Source organism: Pezoporus flaviventris, unplaced genomic scaffold (genome assembly GCF_033815535.1).
Source record: "Pezoporus flaviventris isolate CSIRO_AGI_PZ_B2104156 unplaced genomic scaffold, CSIRO_AGI_Pfla_v1 ptg000054l, whole genome shotgun sequence".
Taxonomy (NCBI): Eukaryota; Metazoa; Chordata; class Aves; order Psittaciformes; family Psittacidae; genus Pezoporus; species Pezoporus flaviventris.
The window spans coordinates 1,455,788-1,476,137 of record NW_026892602.1 but is presented as its reverse complement, the minus strand read 5'-3'; the positions used below and the strand labels follow the sequence as shown (position 1 = coordinate 1,476,137).

The following is a 20,350-nucleotide window of genomic DNA, read 5'->3' as shown; positions in this document are numbered from 1 at the left end:
TACACGTTTTTACACTGGAACTCTGCAGCTTTTATATTTAAACCCTTTTGGTTTTTGTTTTACCAGCCACAGCACAAATTGTGAAAAGAAATATTACCTGAACTCAGAGTCTCCATTGTCTAGCAAGCAGAGGGCAGGACTAGGTGCCTCTTCCAGCCTTTCCTGTGGCCTGCTAAGTGACTTTGGGCATATCACTTCACCTCTCATGCCTCAATTCCCCCACCTACGGAATGATTCAGAATCTCAGGATGAAGATCTCCAAGATCTCCATGTAAAGAGCCAGGCACTGTCATTAACCCTGATGTTAAGCAATGAGGAGAAAGTTTAACTTAGAACAAGGCATGACTCACCCAAGCCTACGTATATAAAAGGAAGTGCTTAAAAACTGCCTTTGTGAAATGAGTTCTGAAGATGCTGTTAGCAGCAGACAAACAATGCTGATGGCACTCAACTCTATGCTGTTCAGGCACAGGTTTTGATGTGTCCTATCTACTGTGCTGTCATATGCCACTCAGTCTGATTACATTGCTTTTCTTAATCTAGTAAAAACTTCTTCAGAAGTACGTGCATAGGTTTCGGGGTGGCATGCTATGGTAAAGAGCCTTTTACACCTTTTAGAAACATGAAGCACAACAAGACATAAAAATTCCAGACAAGATGTGTAATCTTGCAGCTGTTCTAGAAGTCCCTGCAGATTTTCAGATCTCAAGAGCTTCCAGGAAGCAACATGACAATGTATGATGCAGCCACTTTCAGTTCCTCTGGCCCAGTACAAGCTGCTGTAGTACTCTGGCAGCTCAGGAGCTGCCCACCCAGGATATCTAAGGTTTTCTTCCACATGAAGGAATCAGGGTAACACTAGGTGGTCACAAGAAGAGAGCCTGTCTGAGGAACAGTCAAACATGCTCTAGTATCCTCCACCAGATAAATCTCTGATAAGAGAAATGCAACATCATCTCTTTGGATTAATTCTGTTTGCTTCTCTTCTGTTTTCAGTCTTCAAGGGTCTTTTGGTGTTCCATGGCATCCCTCCTTGTTAGCATACACAGCACTAAGGAGTTGTTTGACACAAACCAAGTTGGTGGCTGATGTGAGAGAAGAGCTCATGTGCAGGCCAGCACAAGTATCTGGTCCTACAGCCATTCTTTCTTGTTCCTGCATGAGCAGCACAGCGTACATTCAAAGCATGGAAACCAAGCACTTGTATGGATAGCTGTTCATGGGCTGATTTTGAGATTATGGGGGAGAAAGCTAAACAGAGACTCAAAGCCCTGTTCTTGTTGCACATGCAAATTTTTATCACTGAGCAAGTTGTCTTATAGTCTGAGACACTTTTGATTATACTCAGTACAACTATTAGAGGTGATTCAACGCAGATAATGTCCAAGTGACTCTTCAGATTCAAAAGAGATTATTCTTCTGAGCTTTGAGCTATAATTCTTTTCTCTCATAGATCCAGTGGTGCAAAGTAGTTGCATTTACAAAGCTTTTTTTACCTTCTCTATGGATAAAGCAGAAATGAACTCCCAACTGTAATCCAGGATTTTGCTGGATTGGCCAACTGAAATAAAAATATCAGTAAATTTCACAGGAGGGGAGGTTTGCCACAAGCAGCTCTTAGCTGAAAGTGATTTTGCTGGTGAGAAACAAAAAAATTATGCACAAAGAGATCTCTTCTTCCAAAATTCCTTATTTGTTAAGAAGAGTTACACAGCTCAGGGGAATTTATCAGCACAACTCACATTAATCTTCATGAGAATTTTGTTAAAATGCCCTGTTCTCTTTCCAGGAAGTTTTCCTGAAGATACTACAAGTTAAAAAGTTTTCTACTGCCATTTGGTCCCCTTGGTCACACACACTTTATCCACCTGTACAATACGCACCCAACTTTATTTTTTCAAATTTAAATTTCCCCTCATAAAAGGCAGGGAAAATGTTGTCTTTCAAATTACCAGATTATTAAAAAAATAATAATGATCTTGTTCTTAAAGAATTAATTTAATTTTCATGGCAAAAGTTGCATTTCAGAATCAAGCAGAGTTCTGCTGTCTTGGTACACACTAATCATGTTTATTTCCCTTCCCTGGCAGTGTTCAAGGCCAGGCGGGACAGGGCTTGGAGCAACCTGGTCTAATGGAAGGTGTCCCTGCCAGTGTCAGGGGGTTGGAATTGGATGAGCTTTAAGGTCCCTTCCAACACAAACCATTCTATGATCAAAACTTGTTTCCTTACACCTAACAAATCAGGCTGCCTCATTGTGTTATAACAAGTGGATTGTTGGCTGTTTTAATGCGCTTTCAGAGAATTCACTGAAGTGAATGCAGAGACTGAGAGATGAAGTCGTGAAGCCTGTTGTCTAATTAGACATTCAAAGATAGGAAGAGCTGCCACCATTTGCTGATGAAAGACTGAGAGGTGAAGTCTCTTGCTGAGGCTGATACTGGAAGTTACAATATTTAAATATGTGTCTCAAACCAAGTCCACAAGGAAATATTCCTTGTTATCAGCACATTCCATCGCAGGCAGGTTCGAAGCACTCTGGCACAGAGGGTGCCAACTGATACTTTCATTATGAAGCACGCAAAGGTACAAAAAAACCCCACCAAAACCAAAACCAAAAAACCTGGCTTCTGCTTTGGGGCACTACCAAACTCCACCAGCTTCATGTCAACTCCAAGAAAGCAAAGCAAGCCAAGCCAAGCCCACTTCTTGGGTGTGTGCTGCTGAGGGAGCTGCCTTTTCACCTTCTTTTAATACAGTGCTGTTATTGTTTTTGTTCAATTGATCTTATCCTTTCAGAATTTGAACAGGATTTCAAAGAGACAGGGTGTTGACAGTAGCTTTGTTTTCATGCTTCTCTTCTGTTGCTAGAGTTATTTGTTTGTACTGCTTAGGAATTAGGATGGCCTCAGTCCTCCACCTTGATCCAAACAAGCACACCCTGGGTCAGAATGAAGTCTCAGGCTTCCCTTGACTTCCCTGGTCTAGTTGAAGATGTCCCTGCTCATTGTAGGGGAGCTGGACTAGACGAGCTTTGAAGGTCCCTGTTCCAAACTATTCTGTGGTTGATTCATAGGTGCACAAGAATTTCCCCATGCAGATTTGATTGAATATTCCAAGTTGAAGGGTAGATTTCCAGCTGCCCCTTTGCCTTCTTTATGTGCCAAGGCAGATTTCTCAGCATGCTTTACCATAGGATTTTCCTATTAGATGTAGATTTTTCTCCCTGTAGTCTTTAGGGTTGCAATTTGCTGCATTTTTGTGCTTTCCTCCCCTGCCCATGCCTGTGCTTACTGACAGGAAGATCAGCAAGACATCTATGAGCCAATGCTACAGCAGTAGCAAAGAAACAATGCGAAGAGCAGTAGACGTTACTCTTCACCTCTCAGTCACCTCTGTGGTCTCTGTTAGCAGCTGCAGCATTTGTAGATGTCCAGTTCAGCTTGAGACTGACCCACAAGAACAAGGAGAAACAAAGGTCACTTCCAGTTTCACCAAAAAGAAATTCCAGTGGCTACTCCAAGCCCATAATCCAGCCATGATTAATGTGTATCAGAGGTAGATCTGGTTTCATCAGAGATTCTAGATTTTGAACAGTTTTAGATGTCTGGGAGGAAACAAAGCCACCCTTGCAAAGTGAAGGAGGAAGAATACAGCTGAAATACAAAGTGCAATCCTGTTGCAGTGGTGTTAACAAATGACAATACACTACGCAAACTTAGGCTGCTCTGGAGAGCATTGAATGATGGTAGTTTGGTTTCCTCAGGATTTGCACCTCCATTTTCCCCTTTCACTGACACCACCTTATTTAAAAGCTTTTGAAGGAATTTCTGAAACCTGCTTTTCCTCCCACTCTCAAATTTGCTTGAACTCTTGAACATCTCACAAGAAACATCTCAGTATCAAGTGATATTCCCCAGCTGAAACCAGACCAACTGACCCATGTACACCATGGAAAGGTGTCATTCTGGGGGATAAACACCCAGCTGGCTGATCTTCAAGTCACAGCCCTGCTCCAAGATTTCAGATCAGAGCACTCAAGACTTCCAAAAATAGTCCCATCACCAAAGTTCTCCCATTCAGTCATAATGCAGCAGTATCCTTTGCTAAGCTCATTCTCAGAAACAGCTGAGATTTTTGGCTGCATTTTAAAACAAAAAGGCAAAGAGGAAGAAAAAAGCAGGAGGTGGAAAACAGCTTGAGGAAAATGCCTGGCATGGAAAAGCTTTAGCCTAAATAGTTGAGCTTTGCAAAGCTGTAAGTAGTCAGACTGCTTTTCACAATGAAAACCACCTGACACACTTGATCAGTGCATCCCCACTCATAAAAATGCAGATACCTCTTGTATATACAAAAACCTGTGCTCCACAGCAGATAGGGTGAGCAGTAATGAATGGGTTCAGATGACAGCAACAAGATCAAAATTGGGTAACAGGAGAACATTGAACTGTAAAGATAACTTGAGTCCTGGGATAGATTTCCCAGGAGAAAGTTTCCACCATGGGAGGTAGTCAGAAGCAGATGGAGTGCAACCATCCCTGCCTTAGCAAAGAGCAGCTAAAAAGTGAACAAGGTGACACATCAAGGCTCAATATTTACTCTATACACTATCATTTACACATGCTGTGAACTATAGTGCTCTTTCCTTAATAGAAAGATCTCATAGTTGAAGTGATCTATTTTTCACATCCATGTTTTAACAGAGACAATATCTCTATCCCCATCTGAGAGAAGTGATGAAGCAGAGGCACATGGATGTTTTGCCACTTGTCCGTGCTCATCAAAAACTACTTTGGGTAGGTTTAATGACACCAGTATTTAGAGTTCTGCATCCAACACTTACCAACCCAAATTGTTCTTCTCCCTGGGAATTCCAGAGAAGTTTACACACATATTTTCATGGCCACAGACTGATGAAATTCCTTTTCTGGGCTGCTGCTGCTTCTGCTTTAGGGTGTATTTGAGTCCACTGCTCTAGGATCTCCTTACAGCTACTTCATCCTCTCTTCTTCAGCCAGGGGATTTCCACTCTGTAGTCAGATCCAAGGTTGCATACATCCGTTTTACCTAGCAGTTTGCTGTGCTTCTTTCTGAAGAAAGATACCTGATGGGAGCTTTTCCTTCCTGTCTTCATCACCTAATTTTCAACTTCCTGCTTTCACTTCCGACCTGCAGGTCTTCACTGTATGTCTAACTACTTAATAAAATGGGGATTCCTGTTTATCTACTGATTTTGTTCCTCTTCTTTCAGGGCTCCGTTTCAATTGTAGAAAGTCAAATAGGAAACTTGTGGAGATCAGAAGAAGTCACTTGGGGATATCATAAGATTCAACAGAGAATGACCTACTGCTCCCCAATGAAGGATGCCTGGTGGGCAGCTCATGACCCTGGGAACAGCTTGTTTCCTCACCACTTCTCTTTTGCTGTTAACAGCAGCCTCCTTAATGTAAGCACATACCAACAAATTTATGACTATCAGGTTTGAGTTGAGCTACACAGATCTCTTGAGAGCCAGAGGGTTTTGGTTTCTTTCACCTCATCATCTTTTGGACTTTATATTCATGTCCTGCGTATTTATGATCATTTTTGCAGTAGTACTAAATTGTTCACCTATTTTTTCTTTGGTTTGCCTCTAGATGGGAAACAACCACAGTTAATTCAGGATCCGTTCTTGTTTTGCACTCTGCACAGCGATTTCCCACAGTGTTGGATCCCAGCCTCTATCACATCTGCTCTCACTCAGTTTGGCAATGCACTCATTTTACACCATGGTATCTTAATGGCTTTTTTCTGCTCTCATAAGGCATTTCTTTACGCCTTTTCAGAGTTTGCCCTTTAATGTCTTTATCTGGCAGGAACCTGAGGCAACATTCATTTCCAAAGATGAAAAGCAGGTGCACTCTTCGTGCTACTGTCTTAGGGTCAGTTCAGGCTCCTGCCTCCAGTAAAAGCCAAATAGATTCAAGACATTCACACCTTCAGCTTCACTAGTAGCCAGTTTGGATCACAGTATGCTGAAGACAACCTGCAATGGTACTGAAGGATTGCCTTCCTGGCAGGTCTGCCTGCAGGCAGCATAGTCCATCACCTCCGAGGTAAGGCTTGCAGATCATTATGAAGGAGCAAAGAAGCTTAACTAACCATTACTTTGCAGTTCCTTTCCAATTAGTAAGTTGTCATGGCAGACCTGTTTCTCTTTGCCAAAGGAGAGACATAAGCTGGGCACTGCTCAGCAGAGAGCAGGCAAGACAAAAACATGAGAAACTGTTCTCTGTAGAAAATACTTTAATGTAAGAGCAGAGCTCTAAGGTCCAACTCTCCGTGTTTCATGGTGCATCACCCTCCTCATGGTTACAAAAGGCTGAATTTCAGTGGGTTTTGTCCCCTAAACTGTACATGGCTGGAGTCTGATCTCCCATAGAAGAAGCCACAGATACCTGAAAGTGGCTCCAGGAAACAAATTCCCCCTGAGAACCACAAAGCTGGGAAAAGTCTCCACTTTCTGTCCACTAAAAAAATTCAGTTAGTTACAGCCCCTGAATTACCTTGGGGCATGCTGAAATTAAAGGCGGTTGAGTCAGTCTGGCCTTCAGGCAATGAGAGTTCAGTGTCCAAGCCACCCATCACTGCTGTTCCACCCAGGCACAGGAGAACGCAAAGTCCTAGCAAGCACTCTTCTGTGGGTCCATTTTCCAGCATTTATCACTGACACTGCGTTTAGAAATAAGGTGATTGTCAGCAAACATCTAACAAAAGCCCAGGAGCATCATGCAGCAATTGAACTCGATGCCTGGGAGCTTCTTGCTCCCATGGCTGCAGCCTGCACACCAGCTTTCACTCCACTTCATGTCAAGGGCATGCAAAGTGCTTTGAAAGTCAGGTCTGCACATTTTTTCTCTGAAGCTGCCTGTAATCCATCTTTTTTTATGCTTACATAGGCAAAACTGAGTACCTTGGGTAAGTAACTAGCTGCAGTCCCAGGCACAGAGGCAGGCTGTTGAACAGGCTGCTGCCCTTGGTTTGGATGCACCATCCTCCTCCGCTTTCTTTCTCAGACACTGGCATTTAATGACAAAAAAGCTTTCCTCTAGGGAAAGCGACACTGCCACAACACAGAAGTGAGAAAACAAGTTATGAAGTGCAAGAACCTACATTCAAAATACAGTCAAAGCAAAGGAGTGCATGAATATGGACATGAAGATGTGTCTCTCCGTCTCAGTTCCTCTGCACCGCCTTTGAACTGAAGAGGAAGTGCTTGTGGCAATGCAGGATGCAAAGCTGATTATGCTTTGCTCTGTAAGAAAACATACGTAGCCACGGAGCACATGACTGCCAAAAGATTAAAAGGAGACTAAAATTCAGTGCTTTGACTTCATAAGCATTCCCACAAAGTATTCACTTTTTTTTTCCATCTTGCTTTCCCTTCAAATACTCAAGAAAACAAATTAGAGATGGTTACAGGAATACCCCAAATCCTGAGAGCAGAGGTAGGGAAACTGAGGCGTAGTTTATGTTCCTGCTCAGCTCCATAAAATGGGCTAGAGCAAAGCACCAGCTGCAATTCAAAGGCCTTGAGTCACAGCCTCTGTTTCTTGGAGTAGTTCTGTTTCCACCAACTATTTGCTTAGAGGATTGTGAATGCTGCCCAGCAGTGAATTCTCTTAGTGTGTCCCTGTACTATCATCTCCGTTCACCAGATGTTTCAGAACATCTAGTTCACCAGATGTTTCAGAAACCCTTGAGCCCTTGCAAAGGCCGCATTCCCTCTCTTACTTTCCTGCATTTTCCATTAATCTATACAAGCTATTTAAATACCTTCTTTTTTTTGTGATCTCCCAATTTGCATTTTAAGCATGCCAAGCCTTTGCCATGACAAGCATTCCCCTACAGTGTGCCTGTTTGCTGCCGATGAACCTCCAACTTAAATATAGTGCCAAACACCTGTGAGAGATGGGGTTTCAAAAAGACAATTGCAATTTCTTGGGGTTCTGAGCCAGCAGCAGCTATTAAAATAGTCATCTGAGGCAGAAGATGCTCCAACTGCCTATGGCTTAGGAGGTGAAGGATGGGCCACTTTTCCATTTCTGACACTCCCAGTGCAATACACACACACGTAGCACAGAGCTCAGAGGTGCTTCAACAGCAACACAACATAAACTTCTTCCAAAGTTTCATTACTATTGTGGGATTTTCTTGCAAGACACACTGTCTTGGCCCCAAGGGGTTGGCTTGTCAACCACAGCTTTATCCTGAGTTGTAAAGGCAGAAATACTAGATGAAGAGCAGCTGCTTTCTTTACATTACCAATATGTTTCCAATGACCGGTGCTCACTGGTAAAGCCCCGCTTCGGGAAGACATTTATTCAGCATATGCCTAAAAGCCATTGACCTGAATGAGACTCATGTTTGTGCTTCGTATTTGTTTGAATCAAGGCCTGAAAGACAGGATATTTTTCTTTTTTCTGCAAGTTTAAACACTGAAACCTAAGACTGTAACAGTATATATTGAAATGTCCCTCTACCACTGTTCCATCAGCCCATGAATCTTGTGGAAAGGCCATCAATTACAGGTCGCTGCAACTGTGGTAAAAACTGAACCTTACATTTATCTTTCCGCAGCATACATTAATGACTAAGATGTACAATGTTTTCTTGCTATCAGATTTAGAAAAGTTTTGAAAGCTTGGGGCATAGGATGGACTTTTTTAATGTTTTCCTTGGACTGATTATCAGGTTGCATTTTCATTAGCAGAAATATATAGTGGGAAAAGGCAGGCAGTGATGAATTAACAATTTCCTATCGCTTTCTCAGGCTTGCTATTCATTTTAGGTAGAACAAATTTATGTCAATTGAATAATTCCATAGAGGCATTGATTTATTTGGAATTTAAAGGTATAGCAAAGAAAACATTTGAAGAGCCTTAATCATAGAGTATAATTTTGATTAACTCTAGGATTTTCTAGAAAAGGAACAATTATTTTCCAAGCTGTGGCAATTTCCAAAAAGTTCTCTATATCAACAGTTTATGCTGAGGCATGTTGTTTCTAAAAACCAGAACAGCACTTTCTGGGTTTCTACCATGCAGCACTAACACCAAACTAGCCTCATCTGTCACATTCTGCTGCCCTTTGCCTCTGGGTATTTCTAATTAAAATAATCATAGAAGAGCCAACACTGTACCCCACCCACACTGAAAGTTGAGAAGCTCAAGACCAATACAGAGTTACTCACTGGGGCCAGTGCTTGCTTCCCTAATAGCTATTGTGCTCTAAAGAAGGTTTTGGGGGAATGCAACTTACAATAAAATTCTCCATCACTATAAGGCAACCTGGTCTAGTGAAAGGTGTCCCTGCACATGGCAGGAGGGCTGGAACTGGGTGAGCTTTAAGGTCTTTTCCAACCCAAACCATTCTATGATTTTATATTTAGGTAAAAAAATTAAATAGTAAACCCTCTGAATTATAAGTGAGTCTGACGGTTGTGCTTAGATGAACATAGCCAGAGATGACTGGTCACACCAGTGGTGTCCCTGTGCTGGCCACTGCCATGAAGCTGTCCCTGGGAAAGCTTACCCACAGCCAGAAAAGCACTAGTAAAAGCCCTAATGATGCTGAGAGCACCTTGCCCATTAGAAGTACTGATCCCACTGGAGGCATGTGTTGAGTTGTGTTCAGGGAATGATTGACAATGGTACTGTTTGAGGGGCTGGCTGCCTGAGACCATCTCCTGCAGAGCAGGGGAGAGAGAGGGGACCTACAACCCTCCACAAAGAACCACTGCTTCTGACAATGCTCCAGACTGTTCCCAAGTCCATGTGATGAGACACCTAACCACCATCCACTACACCTGCACCATGGCATCCACACATGCCAGACCTCTGGGAGCTTGGAGCAGCATTCCCAAAGAGTGCCTCCCAGGCATCCTGAAGGAATTCAATGTTCAGACTAATGCTATTTCACAGGGCTCCCCATAAACTACCAGAAAACAGATATGCAAGAACACATAAATTTAAATGAGGAAAGGGGCTGTGGATCTTTTAGATTTAGGTGAAGAATTGGATCATGTGCAGTAATTACAGCCTTCACAGGCAGCAAATGTTTCAGTCAAGTTCATGTTCCTGTAATTAAAAGGGCTATATCTCCTTCCACCTTAAATATCCTCATCTAAATAATGAACTTTCAATGCACACAACCCAATAAATACTGCCTCTGGGTTGCATATTTAGTTTCTTCAATAAATAAGGCTCTAATTTGAACTACTAACTAGTTATGAGTAGCAGTTTAAAATAACAAAGCACCCATTCAAATGCACAGTTAAAATGGCATTTCAAGTTCTAAAATTGTTTGAAGCCGTCACCAACAGGAGCCATTCTGCTCTGGTCAGCAGTCTGTTGCCACAGAGCTGGACACCCCAGAGACTCCAGTCTCTCCATCAAGCTGAGCTCAGCTGGGCCCTTGCGTTCAAGCTAATTGGAGCAGGCAATGGACGGCCAGAGCACGACCTCCTTCGCTTTTCTTTACAACCTCCTCCTCTTTTCTTTATCTCATTAGATAGCTGTACGGGTCTGCACATTGCCAGGAGATAAATATATGGACTTTCACTCGTAGGTCAGCAGTTCAGATCTGATGGGGATGAGTAATGACAAGCTAATTGATCTCAGATGGCCATTTGGTGGGCTCTGCAAAATGAATTTGGTGGTCTGGGGTCATGTCTCAGGGGATGAGCAGCCATGTCATAGAAGAACTAGCACTGCACAGCTCTTCTACAAGGGCAAGGTCTGGAAGGAGACATGAAAAACACGCTTTCTCATTCTTAGAGGGGGTCCCTTCATGGCAGGGCTTGAGCACACTGAGACACTGACAGCTGGAGTGGAAAAGTTGGCTCTTGCTGGGAAGCTTCACAGAGGCTCTGAGGAGATGGGCTGCATTTTCTTAGCCTGATCCTTGCTCCCAGCAGAAGGGATGAAGGTTTGCTACCAGCCCCTTTGTACGTGGGGAACTTGATGCCCATGCCTAATTGGAGAAATGCTGACAATGTTCTCTTCTAATCAGAAACTACTGTACGCGTTGTGGCTCTCTAATAATGTATCGCCCTGTCCTTCCAGCAAACTAGGAAAAACATGACCCTTTGGAACTCATCTACTGGGTAAAATCAGTGATTTTTAGCAGTAATGCATTGCTTAAATTATGTCCAGTGGGACAGAAAGAGCCTCAAAACCTCCTGCTCTCAGGAGGGTCACTTATTCTGACAGAAATGCTAAAGCATGTATCTTTCTGTCACAGCTCTGATCCTCAGAAGAATTTCTAGATACAGTATTGCTTTTTTTACTTCTTTCGTTTAAACGTTATTAATTGCCTCCCCAGCTCTCTCTGCTGAAAACAATTGTCTGGGGTCAGACTTGAGGGCTGTTGTTTCCATTCCTGCTACGCACAAAGGACCACTTCATTAGAGCCTCTCTGGAGGAGCTGCAGACGGACTGATCCTGCTCTCCTGCTGCCAAAGCCTGGACTGAGTTCATGCCAAAGTTGCTCAGCAGGTTTGCTGCTGATTTGCAGGAACAAGCAAATCTCAGCCTCTCCAACAGGATCAACCCAAAGCCAGAGGTACCAAGGCTGAGCTGTGCCTCCCAAAAGAGCAAGAGGGCAGTTGGCACATCCCTCGTTTCATAGCTAGGATCCTCAGAGGCAGCAGCTCTACCAGGTAGATGAGGAGGCCACCTCCTCCCCAGGACCCACAGGTGTTTCTGCTTGGCTTCTTCCCCTGGGAAACATGATAAATTCTCCTAGAAGGAAGCCTGCTTGGGTTGGTGGGGATGTGAAACACTGCCTTTGTTCTCCATCCTAGCCCTGGTGTGTGGCTGCAGGCGAGCCCAGGAGCACCAGCATTCCCACAGGCTGTGTAGGCAGGCATGGGCACCAGCTCTGTCTGCACACAGCCCTGGTCAGGCACAGCAATGAAGATACCCAGCACTGCTGGCATCTGCAGCCAGGACAGGGCTGTCTGCCCAGCCCTTTGCACCCCAACATGTGCAGAATAATGACCAGCTTGCAAGTAGTGGGAAAATACACCAGAAGTAAAGCACTGGTGAACCAGAAATTACTGTATTTGCATGTATAATAGCCATGCTTGTTGCTCCCTCCCTTACTCACCTTCCCCTCCCTGCCATAAATTGGGGATCAGGCAGGAGGTGTGCCTGTGCTCTTCTGCTGGTAATTTGGTTGAGGCAGGGTGTAGCCACAGCATGCAAATACGCTCTTGCTTTCTCCTCTGCCACAAACAGGGGTCCCAACTCTGACAGTGAGGTCAGCAACAGGGAGCTACGTGTCCATTGCTAGACAGACGCTGCAACAGTTTCTTGTGGCTGAGCCCAACTGAGGCAAAGCTGGCCAAGGATGATCCTCCAGTGGCATGGAACCTGCCATGAATACCAGGTCCTACACTGCTTCCTTCTCAATGGCAAGTGTACTGGGGCTTCCCAGTGCTTCTGACCCTCCAGGAGGGTACTGGCAGATTTTACCATTCATATAATTCTAGCCTGCTTTAAATTAGCAGGGGGGCCCAGCTGGAGCACAGTATGGAAGTGCTGAGGTCATTCCTCCCAGCACTTCCAGAGCCTCCCTGCCTGCTTTCACACCACACACAGGGGCACATGGGAGAGAGCAAGCCCACACTCAAGTCACAAGCTGCCCACCTCTCAGCCCACTTCCCCCAGGCACTCAGGACCACCACACTCCCTCTGTGCATGCTTGGCTCCTGTGCCAGCTCTGGGCAGGGTTTACACTGGAACAGCTTATTCTGAGTTAGAAAACCTCATGCTTTCTAAGAGGATGGGAGCACGACTCTCAGTACAGTGGAGACTAACCAAGCTCAGGCATCAGCGCCCAGCTCTGCAGATCTCATTGCTGTGGCTGTGCCTGGGTGGGACCAGAACCCTCTCAGGGAGTGCAGCAGTCTGTGAGGACCAGGCAGAGGAGAACTGAGTTCTGGCAGGTACCAGGGATGAGAAGCTATGTGGGGAGCAGTAATCACTCTTTAGATCTACTACCATAGCTCCTCACCTTCCTGCTGCTGTGGTTGTTGTTGTATTCAAATCAAGGCCTGATGACAAAAATAATCACACTGCTGCTGCTTGATCCTCCTCAGCCCTTTCACCCGATTTGTTTCAGCCAGCTGCAACCACATTTTCTTACTTGCCACACTGGCTGGGGCCTAAGCAAGGACCCTCCTCCTGGGTCACATCAGCCACATGCAGGCAGCACTGGGGTCAAGCAGAGACTCAGCCTTTTCTCTTCTCTTCTCTTCTCTTCTCTTCTCTTCTCTTCTCTTCTCTTCTCTTCTCTTCTCTTCTCTTCTCTTCTCTTCTCTTCTCTTCTCTTCTCTTCTCTTCTCTTCCCTTTCCAGTATGCAAGGGGTGAGCTGGATTAACTCCCCAGCAGCCTGGCAAGGAAACACTCAATTTGTTTCCCCCTGAACACCCCAACAACCCCTTCTATAGCACTGGCTGCTTGATACCCCTGTCCCGAAGTACTTCACTGTATGCAAGCAGGGAGGGAGGCCATCTGCAGCATCTAGGATGTTTAGTAGGAAAGAACATACATGTGTGTAAGCTTTTTGCTCCCCTACCTCATTGTAAAGCAAGCAGCTTCTCCTGCAAAGCCGCATTCACTCATCTCAGTGCCTCTGGTGATCTTGCAGCACAGTAGCACACGTGACTCACCACATGAAGAGGAGGAAGCACACTTCATCCTCCTCCATGGCAGGAGGGGAGTCTGAAGAGGTGTTTGATAACCCACAGGGTTTTGTGACTCTCAAACCCCCCACAAATCTCAGCCAAGAGCCTGCCAGTGCATTTGCCTCAGTGTTGGGTTCAGACTTGGAGCAACCTGCCCTAGTGGAAGGTGTGCCTGCCTGTAGCAAGGGGGTGGAACTGAATGAGCTTTAAGGTCCCTTCCAACGCAAACCAGTCTGAGATTCTATGATTCCCATCCCTTGTACTCTTTCCACAAAGCTTCTCTATCAAAGCTTGTGGTTCAGCACCAGGTGACACCAGCCTGGGAAGAGCCACCCTCTGGTTTCAAAACCTTTCTATACACACACACAAGCATACACTCTCTCATTTGTGCTTCCAGGCCCCGCTCACCCCTACAATCAAACAACACATTTCTAAAACACCAAAAGTAAAAGTGCATTTAATTCCTAGCGAAGTCCCCACACGCAGACCCCAGAGGCTCCTTAGACTCCTCTGTTGCTATGTGCAGGCTCCTGGACTACAAAGAAAATCCCCTCTCCAAGATTGATAGGTGACTCCTGCAGTTGCTGAGAGTCCCAACTGCTTTTTTTTTACTTTTTCCCCAGAAGACACTCCTTCTGTTCTAACACCTCCCTGCTCCTTGCTTTGACACCCAGACCCACAGCATAGCCACACAGAGCAGAACACGCCACAAGTGCAGCACCACCCCACTGCTCCATATTTGCCTGTTTTGCAGCATTGCTTTCCTTTCCATAGGGAGCAGAGAATCAAATAGCTCTTCAGTCCAAAATCAGGTGCATAAGCCCCTTCTCTTTACAGGAGCATCACTAATACCCCTGATAAGCACATCCCCTGCCTGCCTGGAGCCTTTCAGAGCCCTGTGAGCAATGCTCCTCAGCTGTGGAGCTCCACAGATGGCTGGGACAAGTTCTTTCCTACATCCCATCTCCTCTGAAACCAGACCCATGGCCATCCTCCTGCTGCCCACCTCCCTGTTACCAAAGGTACCCTGTCCCTAAGCCCACCACATTGCTGGTCAGGAGGGAAGAGCCCCCAAGGGGAAGCCGCTGGGGCTGCATATCCCATGCGGCAGATTCAAGGGTCAGTTGTCACCTTAAGAAAGTGAAGATCTGGATTTGGTACAACAGAAACAGGTGACTACATGAGCAGGGTTAGCGTGTCTGAAGGAAAGCCATTGTCTGGAAAATACATATAATACAAGAAGCAGGTTTAATATTTTTTATACTGCATAGTTTACAGACTCACAGACTGCTGGAAGGTTGGAAGGGACCTTAAAGCTCATCCAGTTCCAACCCCTGCCATGGGCAGGGACACCTTCCACTAGACCAGGTTGCTCCAAGCCCTGTCCAACCTGGCCTTGAACACAGCCAGGAATGGGGCAGCCACAGCTTCTCTGGGCAACCTGTGCCAGGGCCTCAGCACCCTCACAGGGAAGAACTTCCTGAGATCTCATCTCAATCTCTCCCCTGTCAGGTTAAAGTCATTCCTCCTTGTCCTGTCCCTACAGGTGCTTGTCCAAAGCCCCTCTCCAGGTTTCTTGTAGCCCCTTTAGGCACTGGGAGCTGCTCTAAGGTCTCTCGGAGCCTTCTACAGGTTGAATAAGCCCAGCTCTCTGAATGTGTCTTCAGAGCAGAGATGCTCCAGCCTTATGATCACTTGTTATAATAAGTCCAGGGCTACATTCTCCATGCATTATAGAGAGGTAGTGATGCACGGATCAAGACTCCACAACTTGTTAGAGTTGTAAAGTAGGTATGCTTTATTCAGCTGAGGCGCATGGGGGTTGCTCCTCCAAAAGCATGCACGCCCCCCCTTTGCCACTCAGTTCTTTTATATTACATAGAATGATTACCTAAACATGAGATTGCTTCACGCCTAATACATATGCAAAACCTATTCCCGTCTAGTATTATAATTAGTTTTCTGGCATTCATCCTATTGGTGCGCCTGTGCAGTGCCTCCTGGTGGTGTTCGTTAGGGGTCGTGAGGATGAAGGCCTGTAGTTCCTCTTCATCACTGCGAGAAACCTCTTGCTTTCACGCAGACTCAATAGGGTTTCGGCTCCTATCCAAACTTCAGGTTCGGTACAAGCCGGTTTTATGTATCTTAAAGCAGAAACTTGTCAAGTTTGCAAATTTTGTTACTCTATCTTTTGTTCCTTTTCTTTCTAAAGATACTATTTAAACAAGAATGTCTTAAATGTTAAGTTATGAATCTGATCTACTACAATTCTGCCTAGCAGCTGTAACTCCTACAATTCTGCTTCACCGTTCTAGCAACTTTGACTCCTATGGTTCTGCTTCACCAAGCACAGCAACTGCTTAAGCAAGCAGGCACAATGTTAACCCTTTATTTCCCGGTATCAGTAGATTCCTGAGAGCTGATGTTTTGGCACATTGAAAACTTAATGCTTCTCAAGAGAAGGTGGGAATTTCTGTGTGATAAGAGCTTGAGCCCATCACAGGGCAAAGGAGGGTGTTGGCAGCACCATCCTCACACTTCACTGTGGGTTTGGAGCTGGTGCCCGCTGAAGCTAAATGGGCAGCATACTCTCCTTTTGGATGCTCAGCATCAGCTCTCTTAAGGCTTGCGTCTGGATCCAGGCTGTCTAGTGTTATAGAGGAACCTACACTACCAGGTGCCCTGTTTCCTCTGGGAGACACAGGATGCAGGGGAGGAGGGAAAATGCTCCATGGATCACTCCTGCCTGTGATGTTTTCAAACCACTTTTCCTGCCTGGCCAAATGAAAAGAGCATGTTTCTAAAAGGTAACACATAGCAAATGATCCCAACAACAGATGGGAAGAGCCCAGCAGGATTTTCTGCAGGACACAAGCCTTCTCCAGGTGTTTCCCAGTGATGGAACTATCACCTTCAGATCAAAAAACTGACCTCACAGCAGAATGCAACTCAGAGGCTGATTTACATAGTGGAAAAAACAGAGGTGCTCATCAAAAAACAAACTTCTAAATAGCATTGCGGTTGAAGTTCTCTCAGTTCATAAATATGCCCACTCAGCCTACAATTTGGAAGTGGTTGGGTTTGGAGGAGAAGGGGGAAGTGCACCAGAGCAGGGTTGCGAGTTCTCTTTTTGTGTTAAAGGCAAAGAAGAAGAACCCAGCAATTCTGCATAAGAAGCTGCCTGGGCTTAGCTGCTGCAGGAGAAAACAGCTCTGCCCTTTACTCCAGTGTCCTCATGGAGGAACCTCACGGCTGCCTGTGTTTGCAGGCTCAGCAGCAACCCCCGAGCTTCTCACTGGCTTTTCTGAGTATTCCCAGAGCAGACAAACAGTGCTGGCTGTGTCCGTGCTGCATAGTGTGCCCTGGGTTCTGGCTGCGTTTTACCCCCTTATAAATCCTAGAATCTCAGACTGGTTTGAATTGGAAAGGACCTCAAAGTTCATCCAGTTCCACCCCTCTGCCACGGGAAGGGACACCTTCCACTAGAGCAGGATGCTTCAAGCACCTGTATCCAAGCTGGCCTTGAACACAGCCAGGAATGGGGCAGCCACAGCTTCTCTGGGCAACCTGTGCAGGGCCTCAGCACCCTCACAGGGAAGAACTTCTGCCTAAGCTCTCATCTCAATCTCCCCTCTGTCAGTTTAAAGCCATTCCCCCCTGTCCTGTCCCTACAGGCTCTTGTCAAAAGCCCTTCTCCAGGTTTCTCGTAGCCACTTTAGGCACTGGAGCTGCTCTAATGTCTCCCTGGAGCCTTCTCCTCTCCAGGCTGAACAAGCCCAGCTTTCTCAGCCTGGCTCCATAGGAGATGTGCTCTAGCACTCAGAGCATCTTCATGGCCTCCTCTGGACTTGCTCAAGCAGTTCCATGTCTCTCTTAAGACTGATATTGTTATTTTATACCAGAAATCGCCATGGCTGCAGCTCACCCCCTTCCCACAGGTGAAACAAATCATGCCTGAGTCTTCCCTGCATGCATATGGATGCTGTTGCACGAGGACTAAGACAGAGGAGAAGGCAAGATGTGTTTGGCCACTAATGTGTGTGGCCACAGTGCACTGACTGGCTCCTAAACCACTTGGCCCTTTGGCTACTAACATACAGCAACACCATCGCCCAGCTGGGCAGCTGATTGTAATGGCTGCTTGTTTAAGAAGAGCAACTGCCTTATTTCAAGCTGGAGAGGAGCAAAACAAGGCAAGAGGTACTGCCGATCATGATGTTGAGGTTATGTGCTCCCAGATATGCAGGGCAGCAGGTCCCAGGAGTGTCTGCGGGTGCTCATGGAGCGGCTCTGCCAGCCTGGGAGAGGATCACAGAAGAAACAAAATCCGTGTGTGTGATTTGGAAGAAGAGACCCAGTTGCATCACAGCCCAGACCAGCTATGTCTTGTGAAACCCAGCCGTGATTAAAACAACAGACATGTTTTGGTTTGTCTCTTTTTATTTTTTCTGAAGTGCTTTAGATCTCTCATTGAGGAAATCTGGAGATGACTCAGCCCCGGCTTGCAGACCCAGGGGGAAAAAAGGAGAAAAAAAGGAAAAAAACCCAAACCATTTTCTAACCAAATGTTTCACTGCATTTGTTTTTGGTGTGCCCAGGGGCAGGCTGCGAAACCAGCCCTGCGAAGGCTGCCAGCCTGCTTTGAGTAACCCACATGGGCTGTTTGATGTGGGAAGCCTGGCAAGTAACAGGGTCAATACAGGTGAATGGCTGCACTCGCTCTTTTCTTCCCCATCTACACAAACTTGCCATCATCTAATGAACAGGACCCAGGCATCCCACTGCCATGGGGTAATTTGGCCATCCCTGCCACAAGCCCTTATGGAGATGAGGATCTGCTCCAGGAGATCTCTGTAGAGGAGAGGTGGATCTTAATGCTGTTTACTGGGAGCTCAGGAAGGCACCTTTGGCTAATGCATGAGCAAACATGTCTCATTGTTGGTTGAAAAGTCACCTGAGCACCATTTACCCTTAGCATGGACCCCAGGCTCCACCTCTGCACAGTCACATTAGGCATGTCCCTGCCTGCCCTTAAATCCTCTGTGCATGGGGGCTACACACAGGGTACTCCCAGAAAAGACCAGGCTGCTTGAGAGTTAATGCCAAAAGGGAGAGCAGAAAAAAGCTCGGGTACTTCAAAAGCCTCTGGAAGGCTTCTGAACATCTTATACTAGTAATCTAACCAGTAATGGGTTGATCTTGGCTTTGACATTGCTTTTAGCCCCAAGCTCTGTATTAAGTAGGCCAAAGCCCACAGAAGCACTCTTAATGGACTATTGCTTGAATCAGGCCAAATGTATTTTCTCCATAGATTTTGTTGTCCTCAGCTTCAGCCTATGTTCCTGGAGAGAGCTGGGGTGTGCACAGGGATGTGAACCCTTCTGCAGGCAGCTGAGGAGCCCAGTTCTGCGATCAAACAGCCCCCTTCCCATAGTGGAATTTGGGAATTTTGGCTGCATGTGTTGTACAAGGTGGGGGAAAAGGAGCATTGAGAAGAAATCAAAGCTTTTTGAGGAATGGGAGCACAGTCTGTGTTTTGCATTGGGAGCAGGGTTTGACCCACCACTGTTCTTCAGAAAGCCACTTTGGAGGAAAAAGGTGAGGACGATGCCAAAGGGTTGCTGAGGACTTGGGGGAAAAATCACCTGCCAAACCCTCCAAACCCCCCAGAGGGTTTTGTGGAGGGAGGAGATGCCAGGAGTGGGGCATGAGCAGAAACCCAGCAAGCCAGCACACTGGGTAACTACAAGCAAGATGCTTCCTTCATGAGCTGAAATCATCTTTCTTTTCCAGACAAAGAAACCACCTCTAATCTGCTTCTGTGCCCAGAGCCTCTGTGTGCTGGATCCATATCAGAAAAATGTAGCATGCACCCAGGGGTTTTTATTTAGCGTCCCTGCCTTTGTGCCAGCAGACCTTGCATGGCAGGTTCAGTGACTTTCCATGGGGCCTTAAGAATTCAATTTTGCTTTTAAATTTGCTGCCCCCAGGCAAGATGGAGCAAGTTTTTATGTGCATGGTGCCTCTTTGTCTGCATAGTGGTCTGATGCGTAACAAGGAGAAGAAAAACAAAAAATTTATCTATATAAAGGATGCTATTGTGTGAAATTATTAAGTAAACAGCGAAGCCAGGGCTGGATTTGCCCACACCCACGTGCTGTGTGGCTGGCTGGCTGGTGGGCTGCACCATGAGCTTTAGTCCCACTTTTGCAGTAACATGGCTTGCCAGGCCCAGCTTTCACAAGAGTTTATTTTCGGAGCTGCTCTCTCCAAGCAGAGGAGCAGGAATGCTCCAGCCCCACATCCCGCTCCCGGCACCATCCACCTTCCCCATGGGGAGGTTTTGGCATGAGCTCCCTGACTCGTTTCTCTTTTTACTGCTGCCAGAGACTCAGCCAGTGATAAACAGCAGCGGGTGCCTTTTAATTAACATCCGTATTCGAGGCAACATACTATTTTCATTAAAATCAATAAATAGTCTCTGCTTGGACTTTGTCGTATGCCTTATACTTAAAGGAAACCAAACCCTGCTCCTGGCATCTGGATCCCATACTTCCTCCACGGGATGCTGCGCCAACAAGGCCGCACCTGAGTGGGCTTCACTCACAGGACAGGGA

The 20,350-nt window shown here is 45.9% G+C and overlaps 1 long non-coding RNA gene across 1 annotated transcript; it reads left to right on the top strand.

Annotated features, from left to right (window-relative positions):
- The first annotated feature begins 11,579 nt into the window (after positions 1 to 11,579).
- LOC133277207 (uncharacterized) lies at positions 11,580 to 18,157 on the top strand. The gene is made up of 2 exons (XR_009746117.1): positions 11,580 to 11,738; positions 17,672 to 18,157. It is a non-coding gene; the product is annotated as an uncharacterized LOC133277207 (long non-coding RNA).
- Positions 18,158 to 20,350: the final 2,193 nt, after the last annotated feature.